Source organism: Echinops telfairi, unplaced genomic scaffold (genome assembly GCF_000313985.2).
Source record: "Echinops telfairi isolate 266 unplaced genomic scaffold, ASM31398v2 ScPeMD7_7469;HRSCAF=8507_1, whole genome shotgun sequence".
NCBI classification, from domain to species: Eukaryota; Metazoa; Chordata; class Mammalia; order Afrosoricida; family Tenrecidae; genus Echinops; species Echinops telfairi.
In genome coordinates, this window is record NW_022111373.1 from 66,322,473 (window position 1) to 66,338,618 (window position 16,146).

Here is a 16,146-nt window from a genome sequence, read left to right on the forward strand (position 1 = left end):
ACAAGCTCTGCCCCGCATAGCACAATTCCAGTTTTTTTTAGGTACCCCCTCATATATACCACAGAAAATACAAACTTTGACACATAGCAACCCTACAGAACAGAGTAGAACTGCTCCATGGAGTGTTTAAGGCTGTACATTTTTACAGAAGTAGACTTACACATGTTCCTCATATACTAGTATCCTCACTCTGCATGGTCCTATGTAGTCACTGGTGGAAATTACAAAGACTATGACTATAAAGAAGGGTCACATGAGGTTAATCACTGCACCACAAGGACACAACTTCTTCAGTTAAAGTGATGGAAGACGTTGAAAATAGTGGATATTGGAGACTGAAGATGATTAGCATAATGTGTGGCACAGCTGGATTACTTGGTATGGGCCTTTCTGACAACAGGTGGGCAATTCCTAGCAAAGGACTGGGTGGATCCATGCAAATAAGCTATATAGGATTCTAACAAGGAGTTTGTTCAGTTATGCCAGCCTGCAGGGTATAAAGTTAGCCATCTCAGAAGCAGGAATGAGAGATCTCATGACCTTCAAGAAATAGATCCCTATACAGGGAAATGGAAGCAGCAGAGATAGTGGCACCAAGAAAATGAGACAGAAAGGTGGCTTCCTGCCCCATGGCTGTCTGGTAGAGTGGGGCGAGTTTGGGGGCATTTATCAGAGTTAAAGGCACTTTGTTAACACGTGCTTGATAGGACAATGACTAAGGAACCATGTTGCTGATAGAGATGTATCTGCAAGCGTGACTGAGAAGTGCTCCTGATTGAAGAACTGCTTTTTCTGATTTTGCAATATAACATAACCACATCCCTAATAAGCCCCCATATCCATGTATATTCTCTGTAAGACACAATGATTTATCATATCCAGCAGATAGTTAGAGAGCTCTGGGAGGAATGATTTGTTTCAGAATAAAAGAGGGTGGCGACACATCTGCTCTCTGACTCACAGCCTTGGGTTGATGATCTTCTACTTTTCACCTTGTGGAGTCAGAGGAGGTAAGACATGGCCCTGACATGATTCTTAGAGTTGTAGATGTAAAAAACTGGTAGTAGTGCTCTGTAAGGTCAGCAGTTAGAAACCAGCAGCAACTCCTCTGGAGAAAGATGAGGCTTTCTTCTTTAAATTTTTTGGCTTTAACAAACAGAAATTTATCCTCTCAGAGTTTAAGAGGCTAGAAGCCAATGCAGTGTGTCAAGTTTAGGGGAAAGCTTCCTTCAGTCAACTATGGAAGAAGGGTCTTGTCTTTTTTCACCATTGGTGAGCCTGGCATTCCTAGGAGATCTCCATGTGTCCTTTTTCCCCAACAGTTTTATTGGCAAATAATTTACATATTGTATAATCAATAGTTCAATCATATCAAGGAGAATTGTACAATAACCCCCTTATCAATTTTTTCATTTCATTTTTTGGAACATTCCTCCCACGTTTAAATTGCCTCCAAGATGAATTATACAATCATAATCCATTCTGGTACTCCTCACATCCTATCATCACCAACCAAACCCCAGATACCCTGACCCTTCTCATCATCTACCTCCCACACCTGCATTTCCTATAACCCCTTGTATCAGTTATTCTCATTATGCTACTCCCATAAACAGTTACAACTGGAAACCCACAGTCACTAGGAGTCGGCATTGACTTGTTAGCAGTGCATGAGGTTGTTCTGTTATACATATTTTTACTACAATAAATAATAAAAGATTTAAGTATTTCTTTGAGATAAAGCAAAAGCATAGTCAAACTGAAAGACGCATAAAGATTTGCCAAATTCCAATTGTCTGAGAAATAAGTGTGGAAAAACTTTTCAAAACCTCACATAGTTCCATCTACACAGGGCTGAGGTTCAGGGAGAGAAAGGAGATCAAAGCGGAACAGATGGCCACCCCAGCCAGAATCTCAGAGTTTATAGAGCTTCTATCTCGGGGTAGATGGCAACAGGAAGAGAAGTTAGCTAAATGGGACTTCTTTGTAGAACAGATGGCTGTTCAGAAATGAAATCCCATTTGATCAAACTTCTGCATGGAGTGAGAAACTAACAGAAAGCAGAGGATCATCAAGATTGGCAGTAGTGTACCTAGCTTATTTAATAACTGGAAACATCATTGTTTAAATTCATTCTATGTGATAAAAAGGAGTAATCATTTAATAACAGCAGTAATAGTTATTTTCTTAATTTTAGTGCAGTTTTAAAACAATTATCAATTGAAAGAATGAAACTATGCTATTTTAAAAATATTTCTCAAGTTCTATGAAATATTTTGTGTGAACCAAGATTTACATTTAGCAAACATAAATATTATCCCTTACAGTTAGCACTCTTTCCCTGATTTAAAATTTAAACACCAATTAAAATCTCCAGGTGCCTATAGAGAAAGATTTGATATAACTACACGTCTGTTTCCTCCTTTTTACTATCGTTATTTAGAAGAAGGACTATGTTATCCCACCAGGGTTAGAAACACATCCTGGGTCCTAAACGTGCATTGTTAAATTTGCTAACGCATGGTGACCATAAAAAGAAGAATGGCTTTCAGATTGTTTGTATTGTTCAGAATCCTGAGCCCTGACAGGAGTAGATACTGGATCAGAAACTAAATAAAGTTGTTTGAGTGAAAACAAAGACAAACCTAGTTTCTCAATCTAGATGTGAAGAAGGAAGACCAAACTTTAAAATAAGGAAATATAAAATATTACATGTAGAAAAATAAAGCTGGAAAATTTTCACTATAATAAGCATACCAAGAAAAAGTAGACTCATTTTCAGAAATCCACAAATCAACAATAAAGTTACAACAACAACAACAACAACAACAACATAGCTGCAGAAAAACACAAACCTTTACCAAGGGGTCATTTACATTATTTACATAATTACAACACAATTACAAATAGTAACTTTAAATATAATGTCATTATATTGTCAAATATCCTAGTTATGATTTTTAAATTCTATAACCTGAGGCAGGACACCAAACTACTACCCAGTAGCAAAGTAAAACACCTAAAAGGAAGAAAAACAATCAATTAAGATTCCAGATGAAAGTTAAACAATATATGTGGAGCTTAGAGAACTAAATAAATGAATATGTTCACAAGGTTTATCTACCCATTCTTTATTTTGTTCCTTTGAAAACAAATTTAAAAAAAGAACATTTTCAGACATTCAATAGTCAGAAAATAAAGCATCACCAATATATGCTTTCCAATCACAATTTATTATGGTGTTCCAAAAAGCAAAGGCAAGAAGCTTCATAAAAGAAAGCATGAGTGAAAGTGATGGTTAAAATGAACAAATGGAAAACTGGTAGAGGAAGGATAAAGGAACATTAAAGGAAGGTTAGGACTCCCTGAGCAGTGAAAATGGTTATGTGCTACTGACAACCAAAGCATTGGAGTTTCAAAGCCGTTTAGTTACTTCTGAAGATAGATCTGCTTTGCGTAACTACTATGCCACGAGGGCTCCTTCCAAAGTAGCAAACTTGACAAATCCAGTAATTCTATATTTTCACCTACTACTTCACTCTCCATATTGAATATTTAAGAAAAAGAATTGTTGTTAGGTGCCCACGAGTCAGTTCCTACACTGAGTGATGCTATGAACACTGATTGATGCATAAAATGAAACACTGACTCACCCTGCAACACCCTCATAATCCTTGTAATATTGAGCTTCTCATTATAATGACAATGTCCATCTATCTCATGGAGGGTCTTTCTCCTTATCCACTCATCCTCCATTTTATCAAACATGATGGCCTTTTCCAGGGACTGGTCTCTCCTGATAACACTTCCAAAGATGAAGTCTTGCCATTCTTGAATTCTAGCTCTACTTCTTCCAAGACAGATTTGTTTGTTCTTCGGGTAGTCCATGGTACTTTCAATATTCTTTGGAAACCCAACAACTTAAAAGCACCAATAATTCTTTGGTCTTTCTAACTCATTGTCCAACTTTAATATGCATCTGAAGTGATTGAAAATACCATCAGCTGGGTCAAGTGAATTTCTAAAATAATCCCCCACAGTTGTGAATATTGTCTGTCCATTCTGGGTACCCAGTCCAATGGATCCCCAGACCTGGCAGAGAACACAAGGCCATGGAAGGGACGTTTGGTGTCAGAATTGGGTAAAGAAGAGGTGTGCTTTACCTCTGTTTCTCAGAAATCACCTTTGGGCTTAGTTGGAGTTGGATACTCCATCTCACTCCCCCATGAGTAGGTGGAGGAGGAAGACATAGCTCCAGGCTATTTTCTCAGTCCCCTTTGGAATGTGCACCAATTTGGATCACTTGCAGTTAATCAGTTGGGTAGTTTCTTCCACATTTCTTGGCATAGGCAAGTGAGTACTTTGAGTGTTTCATCAGTTTGTTGAAACACTTCCCTTGGTATTGTGTATTTCCTAGGTCCTTGGTTTGTATTATTGTTGTTGTTTTTGCCAATATCTTCAGTACATCTGGTGCTGCTTCCTCTAATACCATCAGGTCTTGATCATATGTTATCTCTTTAAGTAAACATCAGCCAATTCTTTTTGATACAATGACTAGGTATTCTTGTATGGATGCTTCCTGCATTGTTAAATATTTTGCCAACCTAAAAACAAACAAACAAAAACTCAACTCACTGCCATCAAGTCAATTCTGACTCATAGCTACCCGAGAGAACGGGGCAGATTTCCCTCATGGTTTCTGAGACTTTAACTCTTCACAGGAAGAAAATGCCTCATCTCACCCCTGAGGTGGTAGAAGTGTTCACTTCGCCACTACACCAAAAATTTCCTTCTTTTCCTTCAGCACTGCAACTTGAAGTTTCAATTTTTTCTTTATTTCTTTTACTACATCATTTCCTTTGGCTTATACATTCAAGACCAAGTTTCAGCGTCTCTTCTGACATCCACTATGTCTTTTCTTTCTCTCATGTTTTGCTTTTGTATTAAATAATCTTTTACTTTCTGCATAGATGGTGTCATCCCTGAACCCATCGGGTCTTTGGTCATCAATATTCAATGTATCAAATCTGTTCTTGATATAGTCTATAAATTCAGGTGAGATAAATTCAAGGTCATATTTTGACGGACTTATGTGGACTTATGGTGGTCATTTATGGACTTATTTTAATTTTGCAGCTTTGATATGAACTTGCATATGAGCAATTAATGGTCTCTTCCAGAGTCAGCTCCTGGCACTATTTTGCTGATAACATTGAGCTTCTTCAGCATCTCATACTGCAGATGTCATCAATTTGCTTCCTGTGTATTCCATATGGCAAGGTCCACATGTCTCATCTTCATGGATTTTGCTGAAAAGGATATTTTCAAAGAGTCATTGTTCTTGCAAATTATATCATTAGCTCTCCAGCATAATTTCTATTATGTAGGCCATATTTCCCAACTACTAATCTTTCTTACATTTTTAACAACTTTTTTTCCCAATTACCAATAATTATCAAAGAATCTTGATTACCTGTTTGATCAACTTCAGATGAAAAAAAAACCCTGGCATAATTCTTCAATTTCTTCATCAATGCATTGGTGTGTAAATTTGCATAATAGTTCCATTTAGGAGAATAAAAACTGAAATTGAGGGCACCAGATCAAGAAGAAGGCTTTGTCTCTCTTGTTGGCTCTAGGGAAAGGTTCTTTTCTTTGATTGCCATGGGCCCAGCAAGCCTTGTAGGCTTCAGGTGTCTTGGGATCAATTTTCCTATGGCTCTGAAAGGTCCTCAGTGCAAGTGCCTTGAGTCCAAAAGATCTGCTCCACTCCTGGCTTTTTTTTCTTGGTGCAACTTAAATCCTTCTTTCCCTATTTACCTCTCTCATTAAATCTCTTGTAAGACAGAAGTTCATATAGACACACAACAGGGACTTTTTCTTTTAGTCAGATGAGGGTTGTGACCCAAGGGTTGTGATTAGGGTGACCCTAATAACCCTCCAACTCAGGAGTCCTCAAACTACAGCCCACAGACCACATGCAGCCTGCCAAAGACATTTATCCAGCCAGCTGGGTGTTTTTGCCCCATTTGTTTTTTTACTTTGGAATATGATATGTGCAGTGTATATAGGAATTTGTTCATAGGTTTTTTTAAAACTATAGTCCGGCCCTCCAACGGGTCTGAGGGACAGTGAACTGGCCCCCTGTTTAAAAAGTTTGAGGACCCTGGCTCCAACTGATCTGCTGATCATATAATGGAAAATGATTATATAACTGCCAAATCATACCATTTCATAAATGGAAAACCATTGAGAATTCTGGCCACTTAAGTGGACAGATATACGGGAACACACAACTCAATCTCTATGCAAATGATATAAAAGTGCTTGCTAAGAACAAGACTCGAAGCACTTTCTTATGAAAAACAAAGACTGCAAGATTCAGTGTGGATTGAAACTCAATGTAAAGAAAAATACCCGCAACCAGGTCAACAGGCGTCATCATAATACCCAGAGAAAACGTGAAGTTGTCCAAGATTCATTTTGCTTGATCTACAAGTGCTCATGGAAGCCACAGTCAAGAAGCCACGACGTATTGCTTTGGGCAGATCTGTTGCATAGTCCTTTTTAGAGCGTTGAAAAGCAAACTTATCACTTTAAGAATTGAGTTGCACCTGACCCAAGACATGGCATTTTCAATCACTTCATATGCATATTAAAATTGGATGATAAATAAAGAATACATCAGAAGAATTAGGGCAATTGAATCATGCTGTTAGTGAAGTGTTTTTTTTTAACATTTTATTGAGGGCTCTTATGGCTCTTGTAACAATCCATACGATGGATCACAGGGAAGAGATGAGTCAATCAGGGTGCAATAAAGCACCCATGAAACACAAAATACTCCTCTGGTTACTTGAGGCTTCTTCACCCCCCCTATCATGACTCTAGTACTGCCTTTCACTGCAGGCTAGACACAACCACGTGCATAGTTACTGATAAGAAATAAGAGCTCACGACACACAAATCCAGGACAAGAATGAGAGTGGTGACAGTAGGAGGGGATGGGGTAGGTGGGGAAAGGAGGAGGAACGTGGAACTGATTGTGATGATTGACACATAACCGCCCCCCATCCCAGGAGGACGAACAACAGAAACTGTGGGGGAAGGGAGACAGCGGTTGGTGTAAGATTTGAAAATAGTAACAATTTATTATTTATCAAGGTCGCCACAAAGGGGGTGGGCGGAGCTGACACCAAGGGCTCAATAGAAAATAAAAGTCTAGAAAATAATGATGGCAACATATGTGGTGACGAACATTGAAAGGACTGTGGACTGCAAGAAGAACACGCAAATCTGTCTTGGAAGAAGGACGGACAGGATGCTCCTTTAGAAGTGACAATAGTGAGACTGTCTCAGGTACTGAAGACATATTGTCTTGAGGGATCAGTCCTCTGGAAAAGGACACCGTGCTTGGTGAAGTATAGGATCGTTGAAGGAGACCCATAAGGAGATCAATTAACACAGTGGTTGCAACAATGATCTAAACATGACAACTGGGAAGATAGTGTAGGACTGAGTGGAATTTCCTTCTCTTGTACTTGGGGTATCTGTAAATTAGAACTAATTCAATGGTACCTATAACAGCGAGAACGTTAAAAAGCAATGAATACAGAGTGAGAGAAAAAAAAACTAACACATTCAAATATATCTCATCCAAATATCAGGTGAAACCATCCCACTTGATGACACTCAAACAAAAAAAATTAATCATTGTGTTATTTGCGTTTTTCAAGAAGATCAATGTGCCAGGAGGTTTATTCCTATCATTATTACTTTGATAAAGGTTTTTCAGTTTCTAAATTCTCTATCTGACTTGTCTCTTACCTCCAATGTCTCTAAATCCAGTTTCTGCCTCTTTACTGGGTTTCAACACCTCAAATTTGCTATACAGGAAACAGTATGGATATGGGACATCACTGGAGCTTTAGGGACCAACCAGACAAACGTGTTACATGACCCTATTCTTGTGATCTTAGTTCATTCTTCAGACTTCCTGCACATCTCCTGGTATCTGGGTACCTTTCTTCCTGGGATTTCAGATAAAGTAACAACCAGCTCTTTCTTAACAGAGCAGTTTATCTAGTTTTTGAATTACAGATAGGCTTCTAGTCTGCTTTTGCTTTTACAAACGCTTATTAATAGTGCTACTCAAACAGCTCTTCTACTCGGGGTTACATCATTATGAAGTCCAGAACACACTTTGAAATTTCATAATTCATTTGCCCTCTTATGTAAATTCAAGAGAACTAGAGACTTTATCTTCCCAGGAACATAAATGATGGCAGCACCTGTTCACATACCCTCCTCCAGCTCCTCAAGACAGATGCTGTTTCAGTCCATTTAGATTTTAAATGATACTATTTTCCTCTATTATGAAAATTCTGTTTACATAGCAGCATCTAAAATAAGATTAGATAAAAGTTTCAAAATAAAGGAGTGAGTAAAGACTACCGAGGAAGTATATACAACAAGAAAGTTTGGTAAAAAAGAAGCAAATTCACAGAAAATTATTACTAGATAACAGGTTCATTATTTTACTGAATACAGCTTATTGCTAATATGTACAATTTCAATAAAATTATAGCAATAATTAACCCCTACAAGTCATATAACACATGACTTCATATAATCATATATTAACATTAATGGGGTAAAGCTGTTAGAAATAAAAGAAATTTTAAAAGCCAAATATGAAAGAAACTAATATGTCTCTCATGCATCTCTCGGGCATTAAGGAAAAACAGAAGAAGGATTGAGATCAAGTTCCAATTTACAAAAAGGTGAATAGAAATCAGAAAGCAAAGCGAAAGTGATGGTTGATAACAGCGAATTAAGAAGGGCTGTGGCAGCTATGTCAGGTGTCATCAAGTCCACTTTCAGCTCATGGAAGCCCAGTGTGACAAAGAAGAACTGCCCCATCAGTTCCCCAGGCCGCCATCATTATGAAAACAGGCGGCCAAGTTCTTGCTCTCACAAAGTGCTGGGTTACAACTAGCAACCTTTAAGTTAGCAGCCAAATACTGACTGCTACCCCATCAGTGCTCCGTAAGAAAACAATACGACACCATTGGGGTGATGCGAATTTGTGTTATTAGATGCTATGAATCCGTTCCAACTCGTGGTGACACTATGTACAACAGAAAAAAATGTCACCCCGTTCTGCTCCCTCCTCACAATTGCTGTCAAGTGGAGCCCCATTGTTGCAGCCACAGTGTCGATCGTCTCATGGAAGGTCGTCATCTTTTTCACCGATCTTCCACTTTATCAAGCATGATGTCCCTTTCCAGGACTGACTTCTCAAGGCATCATGTTCAAACTACATGAATTGAAGTCTCAGAAACTTCACTTCTAAGAAGCATTCTGACTACTTCTTCCAAGACATATTTATCCTTCACCAATACCGTAGTTCAAATGCATCAGTTCTTTGGTATCCCTTATTCATTGTCCGAATTTCACATACATCTGAGTTGGCTGAAAAATACCCTGGTTGGGTCAGTCTTTGATGCTATGTCCTTCATAAAGCCCATTATTTCAGATTATTTGTTTAACCAATAATGGTAAAAAGACAGAACCCTGGTGCACACCTTTCCTGATTTTAAACGGACTCACAGTCACCTTACCAATCATTTCTGAGACTCAATCTTTAAGACAGTCTTTTCATTTTCTTGTGGAACAACTGATAGGTTTGTCGAACCAGTGACCTTATAATTTGTGTCCCAATTATTATTCAGCAGTGACATTAGGGCTCCTGTACAAAGTGGCAGGGATACAAAAATTTGGGGGAAAGGGATTATTAATAATAGTTTTATAAAAGGATAATCATATTCTCTTAAACATTCATGATGTACTTTTTTTTAAATCATTTTATTGGGGGCTCATACATCTCTTATCACAATCCATACATACATCAATTGGATAAAGCACATTTGTACACTTGTTGCCCTCATCATTCTCAAAACATTTGCTCTCCATGCAAGCCCCTAGGATCATGATGTTCTTATAGGGAAAAATCACTACATTTAAAAATATCAAATAATACAGTGTCATAAAAATGATAATGCAAAAAATGTGGAGATAAATACTTATAGTCTTCCAAAAGTTCATGGACAAATTCCACTAGCTTTCTATTATTTCCATGAACTTGTTGAGGCCTCCATGTATAATATCAACGAAAAGTCTAACAGAATCGTTTTATAATCTGTCACTCTGCTTTCCCAGAACATCTTGAAGGACCCATGCTTTACAAAACCCAAAAAGAGATTTCATAAGAATGTTGTGGAGAGGGGTAGAACTTGTATTTTATTGATAAACAAAAACACAAGAAAGAAAAATTGAAAGGATATCATTGCACTGTTGATTTCAGAAAATGCTAGACAAACAACAGGATACTATTACATTTAGAATTTTTGTGTAGCCATAATATCAACAGACACATGACATTGGTATTGTATATCACTAAATTAATTTCTACACACTCTGATCTCATATGGCTGAGTAGAACTGTCCCCAGGGGGGTTTCTTTGCTGCGATGTTGATGGAAGCAGACACTACTGTCTTTCTCCAAAAGAGTATGGAGGTGGGGGAGGGGAAGGGAGGATTCCAACAGCCCAACTTCGGGTTAACATGACAGCTTAACCTTGGAACAGCCTGGACTCTGTAGGCAAGGGATACACAGTGAAAAAATTCTGCAACATGTATACCAAACAGAGGTTAATGTTCATAACATAAACATTTTTTGAGTGGCTATTTAAAAATGTGATATATGGTTCAATGCAGAGGGAGAGATCATTAAAAACATTATGAGGCAGATAGATAAAGAGAAAAACTAAACAAACACAAAAATGACCAGCTCCTTTCCCTCTTGATGTAATAAAAACTAAAACAATAATTAGGTACACTAGCTCATTGACTAAGCTATTCGTTTGTATATTTTTGTTTTATTTGTAGATAAAAATCCACTGTTAGTGAAGTGACTGGGGATTATCTGCTCTTAAATTGCTGGTAAGGGTGTAGAAAGTAATTATTTTTCTACAGTGAAGATTTCTTAATGTGAAGCTTAATTTATTTCATAAAAATGGACCAATAATTTCAATTTTATATGTAAGTAATTAAACATAAGACCAAAAACTTTAAACAGTCTAAATAACAAAGCATAAGCAGTTGTTAAAATGTAAATTGCCAGTATGTAATTTCCCACAACATTTAGAAGAAACTATGATTTGCAGAAGTCAAAGAAATATTTGGTAAGAATATTGAGGGGGACATGCTGTAACACAAATTCACAGGCACGTGATCCAAAATCAGAACAGTGACTTTAGAGGAAGCTTTCTCTGTCAGTCAGTCCTGAAGGGAAGTCCTTGTCTATAAGCCATTGGACAGCTAATTGCAGGGTCTGCAGTTCGAAACCACCAGCCACTCCTCTGGAGAAAGATAGGCTTTCTACCCCTGTAAAGTTAATCCAAAACCAAAAAAGGGAATAGCATCCCAGCCTAAATTGTGAGATTCTGGTGTGCTATGGATGACAGTGGAAGCCCAAGATATATTTGCGCCAGCTACACAGGAAATAAGCCTCTGATGATTTCCTTCTATCTATAGTGGAGGGATGGGAATAAACTGGTTATGAAACAGAATATTGGAGAGATGGTTATAGGAGATCAAAATGATATGCCTGACTTGAACGGTTAAAACCTTGTAACTTCTATTGGGCCTCACTCAAATACTCCCTCAACACAAGAACACTGTGTTCTAATAACCAGGCATTCTGTGGTGCTCACCTTCACTGACATAATCTCTGAAGACAAAATGGGTGCATACGCAAATGTGGTGAAGAAAGCTGATGGTGCCCAGCTATCAAAAGATATAGCATCTGGGGTCTTAAAGGCTTGAAGATAAACAAGCGGCCATCCAGCTGAGAAGCAACAAAGCCAGCACAGAAGAAGCACACCAGCTTGTGTGATCATGAGGTATTGATGGGATCAGGGATCAGGCATTAAAACCCAAAACAAAACAAAAATATCATGTCGATGTGAATGAGAGGGAGGGCAGAGTGGAAACACAAAGCCCATCTGTAGTCAATTGGACATCCCTTTTCAGAAGGGTCACAAGGAAGAGATGAGAGAGTCAGGGTCACTATAGCATAGATGAAACATACAACTTTCATCTAGTTCTTTAATGCTTCCTTCCCTCCACGCCCTCCCCCACCCCACCCCCCACCATCATGACCTCAATTCTACCTTACAAATCTGGCTAGACCAGAGCATGTACACTGGTACAGATAAGAGCTGGAAACACATGGAATCCAGGACAGATAACCCTCTCAGGACCAATAATGAGAGTAGCGATACCGGGAGGGTAAGGGGTGGGGGGAGTAAGGGAAAACCAATCACAATTAATGACATAGAATGTCCTCCCAGGGTGATGGACAACAGAAAGTGGGTGAAGGGAGATAGCAGTCAGTGTAAGACATGAAAAAGACAATAATTTATAAATTATCAAGGGTTCATGAGGGAGGGAGGATGGGGGAAGGAGGAAAAAAATGAGGAGCTGATACCAAAGGCTCAAATAGAAAGACAATATTTTGAAAATGATGATGGCAACATATGTACAAGTGTGTTTGACACATGGATATATGTATGGATTGTGATAAGAGCTGGATGAGCCCCCAATAAAATGATTAAAATAAAGAAAATAATAACTTGTTCCTGCCTCCCCCCTCTGAGATCAGATCTGGTTTTCAACATTTCTGTGTGTGTGTGTGTGTGTGTGTGTGTGTTCATTTGGGGATTTAACTCTGATGTATTTTGTCATTGTGGGTTGCCCTCTTGAATTTTTGTTACACGCAGTTCTGTTTTTCGATGCGTGAACCGATAGAGACAGAAGGTAGAATAAGGGTTACTTGGGGGTTTTAGTGGGGAGAGGGAGCAGGTGGGCGGGGCCGGGGAATAAAAGGGAGCTGATATCAAGGAGTTCAAGAAGGAAAAGAGTGTTTGGAAACAGATTGTGGTGGCAATTGTACAATACTGCTTGATGTGATAAAACAATAGAATGATATGATATCTGTTTTAGCTCCCAGCCAAATGGTTTTGAATAACAAGTGACGGTCTCTGAAACTCACGAGGATAGTTCTACCCTGTCCTGTGGGGTCGCTGAGCATCAGCAGTGACTCAGTGGCAGTGAGCTCTCTTTTTTTTAGGTGATTTTCATATGGCCTGGAATCTGTGTTCTTCATCTCTGCTTGCTTGATCATCTCTTACATTTTGAAAAAGAGATTGAGGTAAGATATATCCTACACTAATAACTATCTCATTAATATAATAATGAAAAATAAAGTTCCTAAGGAACCACGGGTAAAGAGGTGAGGATTTACAGCACATTTTTGCAAAGTACAACTCCAAAGCATTGATGCATTAAAAAATGAACATTAGGGAGAAATCATAGCGGCACTGAGTTTGAGTCGCGCCGTGGCTGCCTAAAGCCGTTTCCTGCGAATGTTTGTCTTCTCCCGACCCTTTAGAAGCTCAGGCACTCAGAGTGGCTCCGGAGAGGACGGTTCTGATTCCGTGGAACCTCGAAGTCGCCCCGGAGGCTTTGCTAGCGCTTTGGAGCGGCACTCGGGGTTGCTCCAGCAGCAGCAGCAGCAGCAGCAGCAGCAGCAGCAGCAGCAGTAGCAGCAGCAGCAGCAGCAGCAGGCGGAGCCCTGGCGGGGCTCTCCCAAGACTGTGGAATCCTTTGCATCTATGCTGAGATACTCACCTCTGACACAGATGGGACCTGCCAAGAATAAACTGGTCATTGGACGAATCTTTCATATTGTGGAAAATGATCTCTACATAGATTTTGGGGGCAAGTTCCAATGTGTATGTAAAAGACCAGAGTGGATGGAGAGAAATATCAGAAAGGAAGCAGAGTGCGATTGAGGCTATTAGAACTTGAGCTGACATCCAGATTCCTGGGAGCCACAACAGATACAACCATCCTTGAAGCTGATGCGGTTCTCTTAGGACTCCAGGACAGTGAAGACGTGGTCAAAAGAGAAGCATCATTAAAATGCGTGAACTTTACCAAGTGTATTCATTCTTTCTTTGGTAAGCCCAGATCCTCCTCCAAAATATGATGAGAACATTGAGATTAAACGATTAAAAGAAAACACATTGCAATAAATGAAAGTTATTACAAGCAAGAAAAAACTTCCTTTATTAAATGAACATTAATAAAGACTTCATGCAAAATTCAGAGTGTGACACAAAATTCTTTTCTGGCAGCCACTTATTTACTCCAATTTGAGAACTGACCCAGTCAAACCTGCTCACGTTCATCCAGAGAGTATGTATTCCCTGCCCCAACTGTGTAACATTCTCTTCTTGCCCTCGATCTTCACCATCAACCAATGTGATGCTGGAAGCTGGATAAATGGGTATTTTTTTGAGGTGGATATGATAGGAAGCAAACAATGGGGAGAGCTGAATAAGATGGGGAATGGAACGGTCTTAAATGTCCAGTACAAGCACGCAGTTCCTTCCTCTCGTCATCCTTCTGCGGATTGGTCTCATTATCGTGCAGCAGATGTGAGGATCAGGGGCGGATGGGTCTGTTGCTTGGTTCATGGACTATTTCTCTTGAAGCCCTAGTATCAAACCAACTTCAACTATTGCCGGTGAGTTGATGCCTCTTCATAGAGTGAAACTGCAGGACAGAGGGGAACTGTCCGGCACCTTGTCCCAGACTGCAAATCCTTACCGAAGCTTTGAACCACTCCTTCTCCTGTACAGCGCTGGGCCGTCTCAGCCAGCAACTTTCCGCTTGCAGACAAGTATTTAACCACGGCGTCACTAGAGCTCCTTGGCATTGATTTATTAGGGTTAAATATACACTCCTTCCTGAAGTTACAAAACTTACATCGTAAAGGAAAATTCTGGTTGTCAAGAAGAAAAAAGGCTAGAAACTTCAAACCTAACATTAGAAACCTCCTCCGCAGTCCTAAAACCCAGAATCACTCTTTGAAGCACTGCCTGCGCCCTTAGAATTTGCAAACTCAGAATCTCTTCCACATTTTCTCTGAGGCATGCAGAATCTCTGTTTAAAGCTTGCTAATATCCCTTTGTTTGTTTGTATCTTGAAGCTTAATCGGGTGTGCTTGCATCGTTCTCCCTGGGAGTTGTCTTATAAGTCTTAGCAAAATGCATGCCTTAGTGAAGGCTTCCTGTATTTGTTCACAGGCTAGAGCCCCACCCCTACATCATCCTCTTACCCATGTGGTTGAGGGAACCATCTGTGTCTAGCGATCCAGTTTAGGAAATGGAAGGAAACAAAATTGTAGCTGCTCTTAGGTGAGAACGTTTGGTCTCTTTGTCAGCTCCCAAACTGACCTTGAACAAAGCATGACATCATGTTCAGGGTTGTCAAGATTAAACAAACAAGCACACAAACAAAATCATTAAAAACCCTGTATAATTTAAAACAAAAGGGTTTTTTCTTTGTTTTGTTTTTTTCTGGTCAGACAGCCTTTTCCAAAACAGAGAAACCAAGAGTTAAGAAGCCCTTCACTACAAAAGAACTGAACTAAATGAAGGCAGAAACTGAAGTAAGGAGATACAGGGAGAGTCTTTTTTATTGTTCAACATTTACAAAGTTATAGGTGCCAGGACTGGCCACCCCTTCAGGGGATGGCTTCCCTTATCAGGTGACAGGGTTAGGTTGATCAGGAATGTCGCCTGTTTTCCAGCAAGTGGACACGTGCAGCAATTGTTTTAACGGGGCGATGTCGAGTTCTGTTGAAATGCAAATGCACAGGGTTTGTTGGAGGAACAGTGATGGTGACAAGCAAGAAATCCTAGGGATTCTCATGTGTAAGGAGAGAAAACGGGGTTGTGATGTAGAAAATGAATAACTTTATCTGTATTTATCATCAGCTATTTTCGTCATAAGTTGGATTAGTTAGAAGGAGGGTTTGGAAAATGACAAGTACAGGTAAGAACGTTTTCTTTTGTCCTTAAAATGGCTTAGCTTCAAAAGTCACACGCTTAACACAATGGCTATCACCTGGGCAAGCCAAGTAATCTCTTAACACAGGCTAATTCTAGTCACACACTCATGTACAAGTGGAAGAGAGCAAGCAAAAGTGAATTTCTCTGTGGAAACAGTTTG

At 39.3% G+C, this 16,146-nt stretch overlaps 1 pseudogene; it reads left to right on the forward strand.

Moving 5' to 3' along the window:
• The window catches only part of LOC115873741, a 127,477-nt pseudogene extending 113,361 nt beyond the window's left edge, over positions 1–14,116 (forward strand).
• Positions 14,117–16,146: the final 2,030 nt, after the last annotated feature.